A 13,831-nucleotide genomic window follows, 5' to 3' on the forward strand; every position below is an offset into this window, starting at 1 on the left:
TTAAATACTACTTTTTTCTAAGTCTTAATTGTACACTGTCTTTATGAATGACATGGTTCAAAATAGAAATGTCTGGTGTCATCAAGATGAATGCAGCACCTTCAAGGCTTCAACATATCATGCTTCACCATGGTGACATCTATATTATGTACACCTGAGTAACAAAATTTTTGCTATTATAATTGCTATTGAACTGAAGTTAAGTCTGACAGTGATTTCTTGTATTTTCTAAGCCTATGAACAATTACAAATGTATACATTCTGGCAAAATACAAATTTTTTATCCTCTGTGGTCAAAAACCCTACAAACATGAAATTTGAATTTTTTACATAGATCAGCTTGGACAAAAACATAAAGACATGCAATAGATAATTAAGTCTATACTCAAAACATGAACTGCAGTTGTATTACTGTGCTACCTTTTCACCAGTTTTGAGTGAAAAGCATTGCAATACTTTTCAATTTTGGGTATGATTTTTTCACAATCTGGAAAATCAGCGTGAGTGAATCACACAAGTTATTGGTCTTGACCTTCATCTAATAAAACAATAATCTCTAAGAAAAATTCTTTCCAGTGGAGTATGTTTATTAAAGACAAGGAGCTAACAAAATTAATGCATACAAATACAATCATGTATATATATGTATGTATAATTATTGACATTGCTCTGCAGATAATTATTATTGAAATTATCTCTCAATTAAACTTATAATTGCTGTTTAAATATATTTATTTGTTTGCATAAAATTTCAATACTTGAATAAATTATAGATTTATAATTACAGTAATATAACACATTAAAATATTTGTGGCCAGGTATTTTGTTGTTTCTTTTTTATTCACACCATGGAGCGCACTTACAACATAACTTTTCAAAATTGAAATATTTAACTAACCAAATCTGTAATTTTTGTCATTTTAAAGAAGTTAACTGTTTGGCAAAAAAAAAAAAAAAAAAATTTCCCTTCTTATATTTCTTTAAAGGGAGACACAGTCAAAATTTTCATATTTTAGATTTTAATTTTCTATCCAATATTCTATAAATGTCACCGAAATGAGTAGACTAAGCAGTCCTTGGAACAAAATTTTTTTCCATATAAAGAAAAAAATGTTGGTTTCCTAACCTGACCCACGCGGGTCAAGTTACAGCATTTAGATTTCACCATAGTTATCACCGTGAACTATAAAAACGTAAAAGAACCTGTCAAATGAGCGACTTAGGCTTGTTTTAATCTTACAATATCTACAATATTTGTTTTGTTAACTTTTAGGGATTGTAATGTCAAATGACTTGTTTTTAAAACTACTCATTAGTTCTTTCTGCGTCGTCATTTCGTTCAACATATGTAGACTTATTTAGGTTTTAAACTCACATTATAAAGTATTTATACAGACAAAAACATGCAGGGACTTTTAATCACTTTTTAAACTTCATTTTAGCATAAGTTAAGTAAATATGGTAAATTTAATATTTTGTCATATATTTGCCTGAGTATCCCTTTAAATTATGTTCTTTTATTCAGAAAATTTGTTTAATTCAATGATCTCTAAGGCTTTTGCTACTTTCAGCTTTATCATTAAGTAAGTAATAGATTACAAAACTGAACAGGAAACTATTTCTTGCAATTTTTGCGAAATTTGGAAACAGAAAAGATAAAATTTTGCTTCAAAAACATATGAATAACGTAAGTTTTGAAGGTTTTCTAGGCTAATAACTTGACTCCAGGAGGGTAAGACATGTTAAATTATGCTGGCAAAAGTTGATAGTGTTTAAAAAAGGTCCTGTAGAACTTAGACAACAATAATAGTTGATCATCATTAACTTAACATACATAAATGTTATATCATAATAAGATATAACATGTGGATGAAATGGTCCCGCTTGCATCTAAGGTAAATGCTTTTAAAGATCTTAAACAATTCTAAGGGTTACAACCTTCCAACATTTTTGCACTAGGTAACAATGGGTACCAAAGTTGATATTACCTATAATGGCAAAAGTGAAATTACAATATAGGATAACTATCACATAAATATAACAGGCCAGAACTAGGTGGGTGAAATATCCCACAAATGTATCTCTAAATCTGTGTTTATCTACAGGAATGCATAGAGTATTTGTCAGTTATGTAATAAAGCTTCTGTTAGGATAATTCAGATTTACTTTGATGATAATTTGCAGGAATTTCTGTCTTCTATCATTAATATTGTTCCCCATGGTGTACTTTACTGCCTTTGTTCTTCAGCAGGATTCACAAATACTTCACCTATTGTAAGGTTTAAGGGGACATATTTGTTATAAACAACTAAGAATTCTTTATCATGAGCTCTGTCAAGAATTTGATATTACAAAACCTGAAATTATCAAGAATTTGATATAACAAAACCTGAAATTAGTCCTTAGGACACTGATGTCCTCACTAAAGTTGTCTTCCTCAGTGGCATATTTACACTTATCCATATTTCATGAAGGTAAAGTGTTGAAGTAAAAAGTAATATATAGAACATAAAAATAGTATAATAACTAATAAATTTCACAAACCTATTACTGAAGAAACACTAGTTATTGATTAAACTATGTTACATCAAGTGTCACTGTGACCTTGACCTTAAATGACCTCAAAATATATAGGGATCATCAAATGGCCATAAGTAATACCTCTATCAATTTAAACAAACTAAAGGTTGTTTTATTCATTCTTCAAATATGTTTACATTACATGAACTTTGACCTTGACCTTTGACATAATGACCTCAAAATCAATAGGGATCATCTTCTGGCCACAAGCAATATGCCTATTAATTTAAACAAATGTTTGGCTTATTGATCAGAGTTGACATTAAGTGAACTTTGACCTTGACCTAAAAATCAACAGGGATTATTATCAGTTTACTGCTTTGGTAATGTTTCTGCAAAGTTATGTAAATCACAACTTATACATTAAAGACAAGGATAACAGAAAATACATGTAGTTTTAAAGACAGACAGACCACATTCCCCATTTCAGTATGCACTGCACTTTTAGTGGCGGCATAAAAATTTGGCCAATCTTACAGTGTTATTCATATATGTACATTTTTGATAGAGGCTCATAGGGAAGACTGGGCTTGCCTAACTATGTTGCCTCTTTAAATAAAGTCTTTATTATTATTATTATTATTCCTCCTTCAACCATTATCAACAAAACCTGTTATGAAATGTTTTTCATCCCTGACAATTGTACACAAGGCCTTGTAACTCAAAAAGATTTTATATTGATTATGTAAATATGTACTCGCAAAATAATTTGGTAATATTCTTCAGTTATGTTTAGTTCATTTTTGGCAATTCATTTCTTAAGGGTGACTATACAATTTTAATGTCATTGGAGAACATTTATAGTGTTTTGCATTTTATGACCAAAAAAAAGTACTATATACAATAAAGTTAATTTCATAAAGTAAATTTTTAACATTACTAAAAATATTTTATGACTGAAATCAGTAGATAATTGGCATAGTCGCACAAAGCTACATTTTTAAACTATGTTATTCAAAAGACATTACCAAATACCACATTGCCTGACCTTGTTGGGTAAGCTATTTACATTTGTATTGTAAATCTACAATGGTTAACATACCAAACTTCTTTAAACTGTTCAGCTTTTATCGTGAACAAACAAATATGAAGACTTTGTGTACATTTATCAAGAGAAATATTCGGGTCAACAGAATTTAAATCTATATGCGGGCAAAGATTTCATTTCTTGTCCCGCATTCTATTTTAGGATAAACGCAAACAAGGACTGCCATTTTTTGTGCCCGACAACTGGTTGTAAATCTGACAAAACAACTGTTTGACACACACAAACAAAAACTGACTAAAACAAGACAAGTAAAACATAATCCTAAAAGTTGTAACTTTTGAGCAAATAAACCATGAATTAAGTAATACTGTATGTCAAATTTGAATTTTCCAAACATTAATTTTAACAATGTCAAGAAGAAAATACTATAATTGAGCAGCCAACAGTGTTGATTCTTACCAGACTGTAAGAACATACATATATATATAAGCTGAGCAAGACTGCAAGGGGTTTACTAGACTGCAAGAACATGCAAACAGGTTCATTTGGCTGCAAGGATATGCAAGCTTGCTCGGTTTATTGGACTGCAATAACATGCAAACAGGTTCATTTGGCTGCAAGGATGTGCAAGCTTGCTCATCTAGACTTCAAGGGTTTATTGGACTGCAATAACATACAAACAGGTTCATTTGGCTGCAAGGATGTGCAAGCTTGCTCATCTAGACTTCAAGGGTTTATTGGACTGCAATAACATGCAAACAGGTTCATTTGGCTGCAAGGATATGCAAGCTTGCTCATCTAGACTTCAAGGGTTTATTGGACTGCAATAACATGCAAACAGGTTCATTTGGCTGCAAGGATGTGCAAGCTTGCTCATCTAGACTTCAAGGGTTTATTGGACTGCAATAACATACAAACAGGTTCATTTGGCTGCAAGGATGTGCAAGCTTGCTCATCTAGACTTCAAGGGTTTATTGGACTGCAATAACATGCAAACAGGTTCATTTGGCTGCAAGGATGTGCAAGCTTGCTCATCTAGACTTCAAGGGTTTATTGGACTGCAATAACATACAAACAGGTTCATTTGGCTGCAAGGATGTGCAAGCTTGCTCATCTAGACTTCAAGGGTTTATTGGACTGCAATAACATGCAAACAGGTTCATTTGGCTGCAAGGATGTGCAAGCTTGCTCATCTAGACTTCAAGGGTTTATTGGACTGCAATAACATGCAAACAGGTTCATTTGGCTGCAAGGATGTGCAAGCTTGCTCATCAGACTGCAAAGACAACCAGCTACCTCATCTGAGTGCAAGCTGGCCTAGGTTAAGTACTAATGGCCTAGGATTCTCATTATTGCAATTAGCTTTCAGGGAGTTAGGATTTTTGTTGTTGAATTTGACCAACACTGCCTTTAAATAAAATTGAATAACTGAAACATAGTAACATAGTGACAGTAATACTGCACTGAACACAGAAGATTTACAATTGTTAAAGCTTTACAGATTTTTTCCAAAAACTTCAATTAAACCTCATTTCAATATATGTCTCATCATCAACAACAACATTTATTCAGCACTTCTTGTCATATACCATATCAACGTTAATTGACACAATCAAACATGCATGAAATATTTTCATGGCCCATGCTTTCAAATGATTCTTTCACCTATTTCTATTTAATGAATACATATTATCAACGCCTGACCGAGTAGATATGTTTTCAAAAGGCCGAACGAATTCTTTAAAAATAAACCTTTTAAGGTCTTTACAAGTAACAAATACAAAAATGTTGATCTTTTTTCTATATTATCAACATTGGTACTTTAAATGAACTCAAATATGCTTTTCAAAAATATGCAATGGTACATCAATAAGGTTTCATATACAGGCTATACTGTAGAGGAACACTGAATGAATTAAACTGACTAAACTAAAGAAAAATTCCAAAACACACTCAAACAACATCATAATGATATGTAACCGTCCTAGAAACAAAGATCCCAAACTTGTAATGCCTCTCGATCAAGTAGATCAAGTACTTCTACCTGCACTTTTGATGAAAAAACATCAAACATAAGGATTTTGTCAAGCCCTAAGATCTAGGAACATTGCTTGCATTCTTCAAGTAGATGGGTGGGCTAAAGTCTGCTTGGGGGCTATGTTTTAACAGTAATTGCAATGGTATGAAATGATGATTATATATACAGCATAAATTGGATATGTAAGAACTTGATGACCTTCTTTAACCTATCCTTGTAATCCACATTGATACCGTACCGTTTCATTACCGGCATCGAGACAAATTTCATGCTTTCTGACAAAATGTAAAATAGCAATAATATCACATTAAAGTTTAACTTTTCTCATTACATAATATTTGCATTCTTCGCTATTCGAGCTCCCCGAAGCAAAAGTTGGCAATAACTTGTACAAACAAGGTTATGATGATTATCCAGGGCCAAAGAACTATAAGCCCATTCATAAAATACGATTTTCAACAATATTTATACAATGATACCAACATATTTTTCAAAAACAAATTTTTAGCCAATTTCAAAGTGAAATGACCTGAAAATCTGCCAAAGTTTTTTTCTTTTGTAAATGTAAGTATTTTCAGACAATTGTCAAACACTGTAAATAACTTGTTTTGTTGTATCTCGTTCTTTTCAAAAGCCTGATCAAATCTTACAGTATTTTTTTTTATTTATATACATTTAATATTCATATCACATCTTAAAATGGTAAATTTTTATATTTGTTTTCTTTTATAGAGTTAGTAAGTCAAGATGAAAGGCCCGAGGTCCAAAAGCCTAAAACATGAAATAAATTCAACAGGGACATATAAGCCAACGACACATACTCAGAATAAAATAATTATTTTATGCCATTTTTAGTTCAAATGAACAATTAAAAGAAATATTATTTTTTAAAAAACAGAAGGCATCGAAGATATCCTGCTTCTGCATCAAACAATAATAATAATTTCAGTCCAGTTATGTCAGAGTGCCTTAGGTAGTTTAGTCTTGAGGTAAAATAACCAATAATTTTCAATGATTTGTTAATATAAAATTATCTATTTTGATAAAAAAATACTTTATGATTAATGTATGTATGTTACCAGGATAATACCGCTATCATTTTACAAGAACTGTACTAGTATTTTACCAGTGGTAAAACATTTTTTGTACATATAGCACTATATGGTACATTGTTTTACCTGAGTACTGTTAACTGTTTGTTTTTTTACTAGTACATGTAATATACTAAAATTTGACCGATACAATACCAATAACTTAAATACATATCTTTTCAGCACCATACTAACTATAACAGTATTTCACCAGCACTATAATACCAATCATTGTACATATTACAGTCATTTTCAGGTGCAAAAACATTTGTTACAGTTCAATCTAAATCATGTGAATAGGTAACAGAAAATGTGCCAAAAATGTCTTCATTAGGTGTCAATAATTACGTAATTAATAAGTAAATAATACATCATCATCATGAAAATATTCAGGCTTACACAAGAAATGTAGCGATTGATCATGTTCAGTTATTAACCATAAATATAATTTTGAAAGTGTCATATTAAATGTATCATCATTATAAATAGTCAGCAGTGACTTACAATAACTTATTCATATATCTTGACACTTAGCCAATCATTTACACACATCAAGATAAAAATGTATTCAGTCCAATGTGTATACCAAAATATTAATACGATATATATAAATAATCACTATGTAATTACAAATCATTGTACCATTTTTTGCATTTTCAATGAATGAAACTGCAATAGCCATATCTTATCAAAATGGATTAAAATTAATGACTTATAGAATATAGGAGTCACACACACACATTCTTAACATCTGAGCAGATACAAATGGTAGAAACATCCCAGAACATTTCAACATCTTAGAACAAAACACTCTTCTAGTAACATCAAAGAAATGCTTTACTTGTTGCAAATATAAGATCAATTCCTCTGTGACTCAACTCCGAGAGAAATATAACTCTATTGACTAACTCACAAAACAATTTGGCTAAATGACAGGATCTACTGCTTTGAAATGCTGACTGAAACAATGTCTTAACACATGACTTGATACTAAGACATATAGCAAAGTACTAATTCACTTGCCTAGAAATTTGAAAATAACATTACTTGTTACCTTTAAAACCTTTCTATATTTACAGCAAGAGTAAGTGTGGTCAAACAGATGCCATACAGCAAGAGCAGAATTGTAAGTCTGGTCAAACATAGGCCAGTGATACAGCAAGAACATAATTGTGTGGTCAAACATAGGCCATGCATACCAGCAAGAGCAAAGCAGAATTGTGTGGTCAAAAATAGGCCATACAGCAAGAACATTAGTGTGTGGTCAAACATAGGCCATACAGCAAGAACATTAGTGTGTGGTCAAACATAGGCCTGGCCATACAGCAAGAACATTAGTGTGTGGTCAAACATAGGCCATACAACAAGAGCAATACTGTGTGGTAAACCAAAGGCCTATACAGCAAAGGTAATTGCGGTCAAACATAGGTCATACAGCATACCAGCAAGAGCAGTATTGTGTGGTCAAACATAGGCCATACAACAACCAGCAAAAGCAGTATTGTGTGGTCAAACAGATGTCATACTGCAAGAACATTACTGTAATTCATAAAGTGTGGTAAAACTGAAGCCATATAGCAAGAGCAGTATTGTAAAGTGTGGTCAAACATAGGCCATAAAGCAAGAGCACTACTATAAGTGTGGTCAAACAGATGTAATACAGCAAGAACATTATTGTAAGTCATTAAGTGTGTTTAAACTGAAGCCATATAGCGAAAGCAGTATTGTAAGTGTGGTAAAACAGAGGCCGTAGAGCAAGAGCAGTTAAAGGTGTGGTAAAATAGTATCAAATAGGTAGATACAGTACAGCAAGAGCCGTTTTGTCTGAAGACAACACTGCCAATAACATAACATTTAGCTGATACAGCTAGAGAAGTATTGTAAGTGTGGTCAAACACAGGCCATACAGCAAGAGCAATATTGTAAGTATGGTCAAACTGAGATAGTACAGCAAGAGCAGTTAAAGGTGTGGTAAAGCTGAGACCATACAGGAAGAGCAATATTAAATAGGTAGTCAAACTAACACCATACAGTACTGAGCAAGAGTGGTCAATCTGTGACAACAACATGTAGGCAGCCGCCTGTATCTATACTTGTGGCATACAAGCAACTGGCAATCTGAGTTAAGTAACAGAATATTATCATGTCTTAAGGATAAATTTCATATTATTATGGTTTTAACCATTGATTTTTGGTTTAGAAATTGTAAGCTTTCCTATAAATGTTGTAATACACATATGTAACAGCTGCATAGCATACCTAACTCCTGGTAACTGCTGTAACTAGTAGCAAAATAAAAGTGCCTGACTTTAACTCGCCCTAATTAAAAACAATTTGTTTCAACTGTCCCAAACTTGAACTTGCCTTAGTTAAAAACAATTTGTTTCATCTGTCTGCTCTTATTAAAAACAATTTGTTTAAACTGTCACTGACTTGAACTTGCCCTAATCAAAAACAATTCATTTGACTGTTCCTTATTTGAAGTTGCTGTAAATAAAAACAATTTGTTTCAACTGTCCTCAAGTTGAATTTGCACTAAATTTTCAACTGTCCCTGACTTGAACTTGCCCTAATTAAAATCAATTTGTTATAACTGTCCCTGACTTGAACTTGCTCTAGTTTAAGTTTATATTAAATTAAACATTAAGACAAGGTATCTCTATTATTTTACTATAATCTTGACCCAGTGATAATCCATGATTACTCTTCAACATTGTTGTATGTCCTTAAAATGTAGAGTAGTCTGTATTTATCAGGAAGATTTTTCTGAAGTGCAGATATGATTGATATGTGAGTGATAGGTAGAGATATCTCAACATTCCACAGTAAGATAACCTACTCTTGATATACAATGTACATGATTCACAAGTGTGATAACATTCTTCAGTTTAATATACCATGTACATAGTTTAAAAATGGTTGTTGTGTGAGAAAGTCAACTTTTAATGCAATGTTAATGCTTCACAAGTGTGATAACAACTCTCCTCGGTGAATAAGTCTATATTGTTGATTTACAATATTCACCCACTATCATGAAGTATAAAGATTGTTTTGTTCATGATTATAATAATAATAATAATAATAATAATAAAGGCTTTATTTAACGAGGCTACATATTCGCCAAAACGATCTTCCATATGTACCTCAACATATTTTACAACATATTTACATCAAATAATTATACAAAAGACAATGTAATATTATAAAACATGGTATTAACTAGTTATAAATGCAATGACAAACTAAACATAAATATTAACCATTAACAATGAAAACTGCAGTAAACATAATTATACAAACATAATACTATGGTATTGGTTTAACCAGAGTACTTCCACTTTATGTAAGCTTTTTTGAATTTTTCAGTACTTTCAGACTGACGTACATAAAGTGGTATATTATTCCAGATTTTAGTTCCAGAATAAGAAAGTGATTTACGGTAAAACTCAAGATTAGGTTTAGGGACATGTAGATTAAGATTGTTTGTTGATCTAAGATTTCTGTTATGTAAAGTTGAGATAAAATGAAATTTTTCTTTCATGTAGCATGGTGAGTTTTCTTCATGTAATGATTTGTATATCAGGATTGCCTTTTTGTACTCAACCCTGTCATTAAATTTCATCCATCTTAATTCTTTGAAAAGAGGTTCAGATGGTGCATCTGCAGCTTTATCTAGGATAATGCGAGCTGCTCGTTTTTGAAATTTTAGTATTCTCTCAAGAAGTTCTTTTGAGCAATTTCCCCAAATTGAACAGCAATAGTCTATATGAGGTAATATATAGGCATTATAGAAAAGTTTCCTGGCATGTAAATTGAGATATTGTTTTAACCTTAAAAGAAGATAGAGATTACTATTGCATTTCTTTATTGTTTGTTCTACTTGAAGTTTCCACGTTAGGCAATTGTCAACTTGTACTCCAAGAAGCTTTTCAGATTCAGTGAACTCAATATTATTGTTAAATAATTGAAGTGGTGTACTTGTTGATGCATAAATGTAATGTTGGGTCTTTTTTGAGGCTGATATGTACATAGCTTTAGTTTTGTCTGTATTAGGTATCATAGCACTGTGAGTGCACCATTCTTGAATAGAGTGTAGGTCTTTTTGAAGTTTTACATTTAAAGTTTCAGTGGAACGTCCTGTTGCACTTATTGTAGCATCATCTGCAAACATATCCATTTCTGAGTGTTCAAGATGTAAAGGTAAATCATTTATATAGATCAAGAATAACTTCTGCATATAAGTTTCTAGTAGTTCCTGTTTTCTGGGAAATTAGACAAACTTTCCCACATACTTAGCCACTAAGAAATGTAATTTTTCTAAATACTTCAAACCTGCACAATGTGCAACTGCAATGAAAAGGTATTATCTACGGGAATTTTCTCTTCACGTTTCAAATATATACAAGATATAGGCATTGTTAAAGAAAATATACCAGATGTTGTTTTCTATGCAAATTGAGAAATCATGTTTTTTCTTTACAAAGTAAACATGGGCAAGATTATGTACTTGAAAAGTTGAATAAAGGAGAAGAGAAATGAAGGTGTAGAAAGCGGAAAGTTGTACTGAACTTAAACTGTACTGAAGTTTAGAGATGTACTGGGCTACATCATGCCCTAGTATTCAACCTTAAACATTGCTTGAATACAGTCTAGACATCACACCACTAAGACTCAGTGGTTTCCTGTGAAGTTACAGATTACAGAAGAAATATTTCCGAATATTTCAGCAGATTGTCTTGCACTGATGATAATTTGGTAGAAACCTGCATGTAAGATATGCATCAAACTGATTCAATACCTGATAGTTCTCAACAAATTTTCCATTCACCTTTTTCAAAACTGCTGAAACATACTCCTCTTAAATACACATGAAAATTACTCAGTTGTTTAAAAAAAAAAAACTTGCAAAATTTACTCTCTGTATAAATTTGGTAAAAATATGAATATAACAAAGGCACGGCCTTTTGTGGGGACACTGATAAAGCTTCTTATTCAATCTTAAAACAAAAATACTGGATGACAGACTAACTTAAATACTCCTTTTCCTGTCCTGTCATATTCATTCAAGAAAACATAAATATATATATATATATATTTTTTTTTTTTTTTGGGGGGGGGGGGGGGTGGGCAAGTTAAGTATTCAAATGAAGCTGGGTAAGATGAACATATTCAATGTTTCTAACATCCTGTCACCTGTCACATCAAACATTACCCTTGCTACATTATTGTGTCAACTTAACTTGGCATTTCCCTAACTGACATTTCTTACATAGTTTCACTTCATTGAAAAAAAATGGCCTTGTGAAAATGTGTAGTCTCAAATTCATAAAAACATGTCAACAGTCACATGTCATTGACATGAAAATGTAGCTTTAAACAGACACTGCCAGTAACCACACTAATTTGAGACTATCATTATCCTTCAAATTATAATTTCATAAATAATAAATTAAACTATGAAATATAATTTTTGTACTGCTAACAAAAACTCAATCCCACACTTTCTTTTTTCCTTGCAGTTTTACCTTTTCCAATAGTTACTAAGTAAAGAAACCTTAATGATAAGAGAAGTGATCTTTCATGATTACCTCTGGATAAACCAAGATCAGCCGGACACATGTGAACAAGATCAGCCGGACACATGTGACCAAGATCAGTTGGACACATGTAACCAACATCAGTCGGACACATGTGACCAAGATCAGCCGGACACATGTGACCAAGATCAGTCGGACACATGTGACCAACATCAGTCGGACACATGTGACCAACATCAGTCGGACACATGACTGACCAAGATCAGTTGGACACATGTAACCAACATCAGCCGGACACATGTGACCAAGATCAGCCTGACACATGTGACCAAGATCAGCCTGACACATGTGACCACGCCCAGCCAGACACACAAGACCATGATCAGTCAGACACATGTGACCAAGACCAACTGGACATGTGAACAAATTCAGCAGGACACATGTGACCAAGATAGCCGGACACATGTGACCAAGATCAGCCGGACACATTTTTCATTTGATTCTTATTTTGGTTGGGTTTTACTACACATGGCCTGTACTAGACGGTATTCAGTCTGACAGGTTTCACTAAAAATAATAAATGATTTTGTTCTGATTAAAAAATGGACAAGTCAATTTAAGATATTATTCAGCAGTGTATAAGGATTAAGGATGGTTTCCGCACCATCTATATAAGAGCTGACACTGAATTATGACTGACATCTATGTAATAATGGCTCAGATTTATCATGCTATTCTATCTTGTTACTGAATTTGAATTATTAACGTAACTTTTGTGTTCCATGTATTTCCTCCATTCACAAAATGTTTTTCCTTATTTCAGTTGTATAAACACACTGTTTTAATACATTTTTTGTCATTTTGAAATTTACTCATATATCACATTCAAAGTTCTGTTGATTAGTTTTATAACTTCATAATGTTAGTTTTGCCGGATGTCTTTCCAAAAGAACAACATTTTTTTAAATGAAAACTCATCCATCTAGAAATAAAAGCAATCAACATGTTGAAGTGTGGTTTTTAAGGTATTCGAAATGAACTAATAAATTTTCCTCTATAGGTAAATGATGACTACCTTACAAACATGTTTTTCTAGGACAATTCAACCTTCAATTAAAACACGTGGTTGCATCATCCATTAACTGATATACTGGCTGTAAAAATTCAAGACATGCATGATAATTCATCACAATATAAACCTACATAATGTCTTACCTAAACAATCTATTCTCATTTTAATGAAGATAATAAATCTGAGCCGAGACATTTGGCGGAATGCATAATTACCACGGAAACTGTTTTTGTACATGAAAATTCACAGTTTCAACTCTGAACTTTTTAACTTTTCTCAGTCTACATTATACTGTATAATTTATTCATGTATATATTATAATACATCTCCCATGTGTAGAAAACACAGACTGGAAGGTTGCTAGGAATGATGTCACAGTTTTTGCGAATAATGTCAATTTGCAACTGTTTTGTGCAACAAGGTGATGTAATTTTTACCCTTTCTGCACTTTCTAAAACACTTCAAAACATGCGTCTGCTTCATCCTAATTATCATTATTAAAATAACATCAATATTTGTGCTCAC

At 32.2% G+C, this 13,831-nt stretch overlaps 1 protein-coding gene across 4 annotated transcripts in view; it reads right to left on the reverse strand.

Annotated features, from left to right (window-relative positions):
• Positions 1-13,831, reverse strand: part of LOC132732836 (serine/threonine-protein kinase LATS2-like) — a 44,868-nt gene that overhangs the window by 10,396 nt on the left and 20,641 nt on the right. The gene's annotated exons all lie outside the window — the stretch shown is intronic.

Source organism: Ruditapes philippinarum, unplaced genomic scaffold (genome assembly GCF_026571515.1).
Source record: "Ruditapes philippinarum isolate M1 unplaced genomic scaffold, ASM2657151v2 ctg3445_1_1_1_1, whole genome shotgun sequence".
Lineage (NCBI taxonomy): Eukaryota > Metazoa > Mollusca > Bivalvia > Venerida > Veneridae > Ruditapes > Ruditapes philippinarum.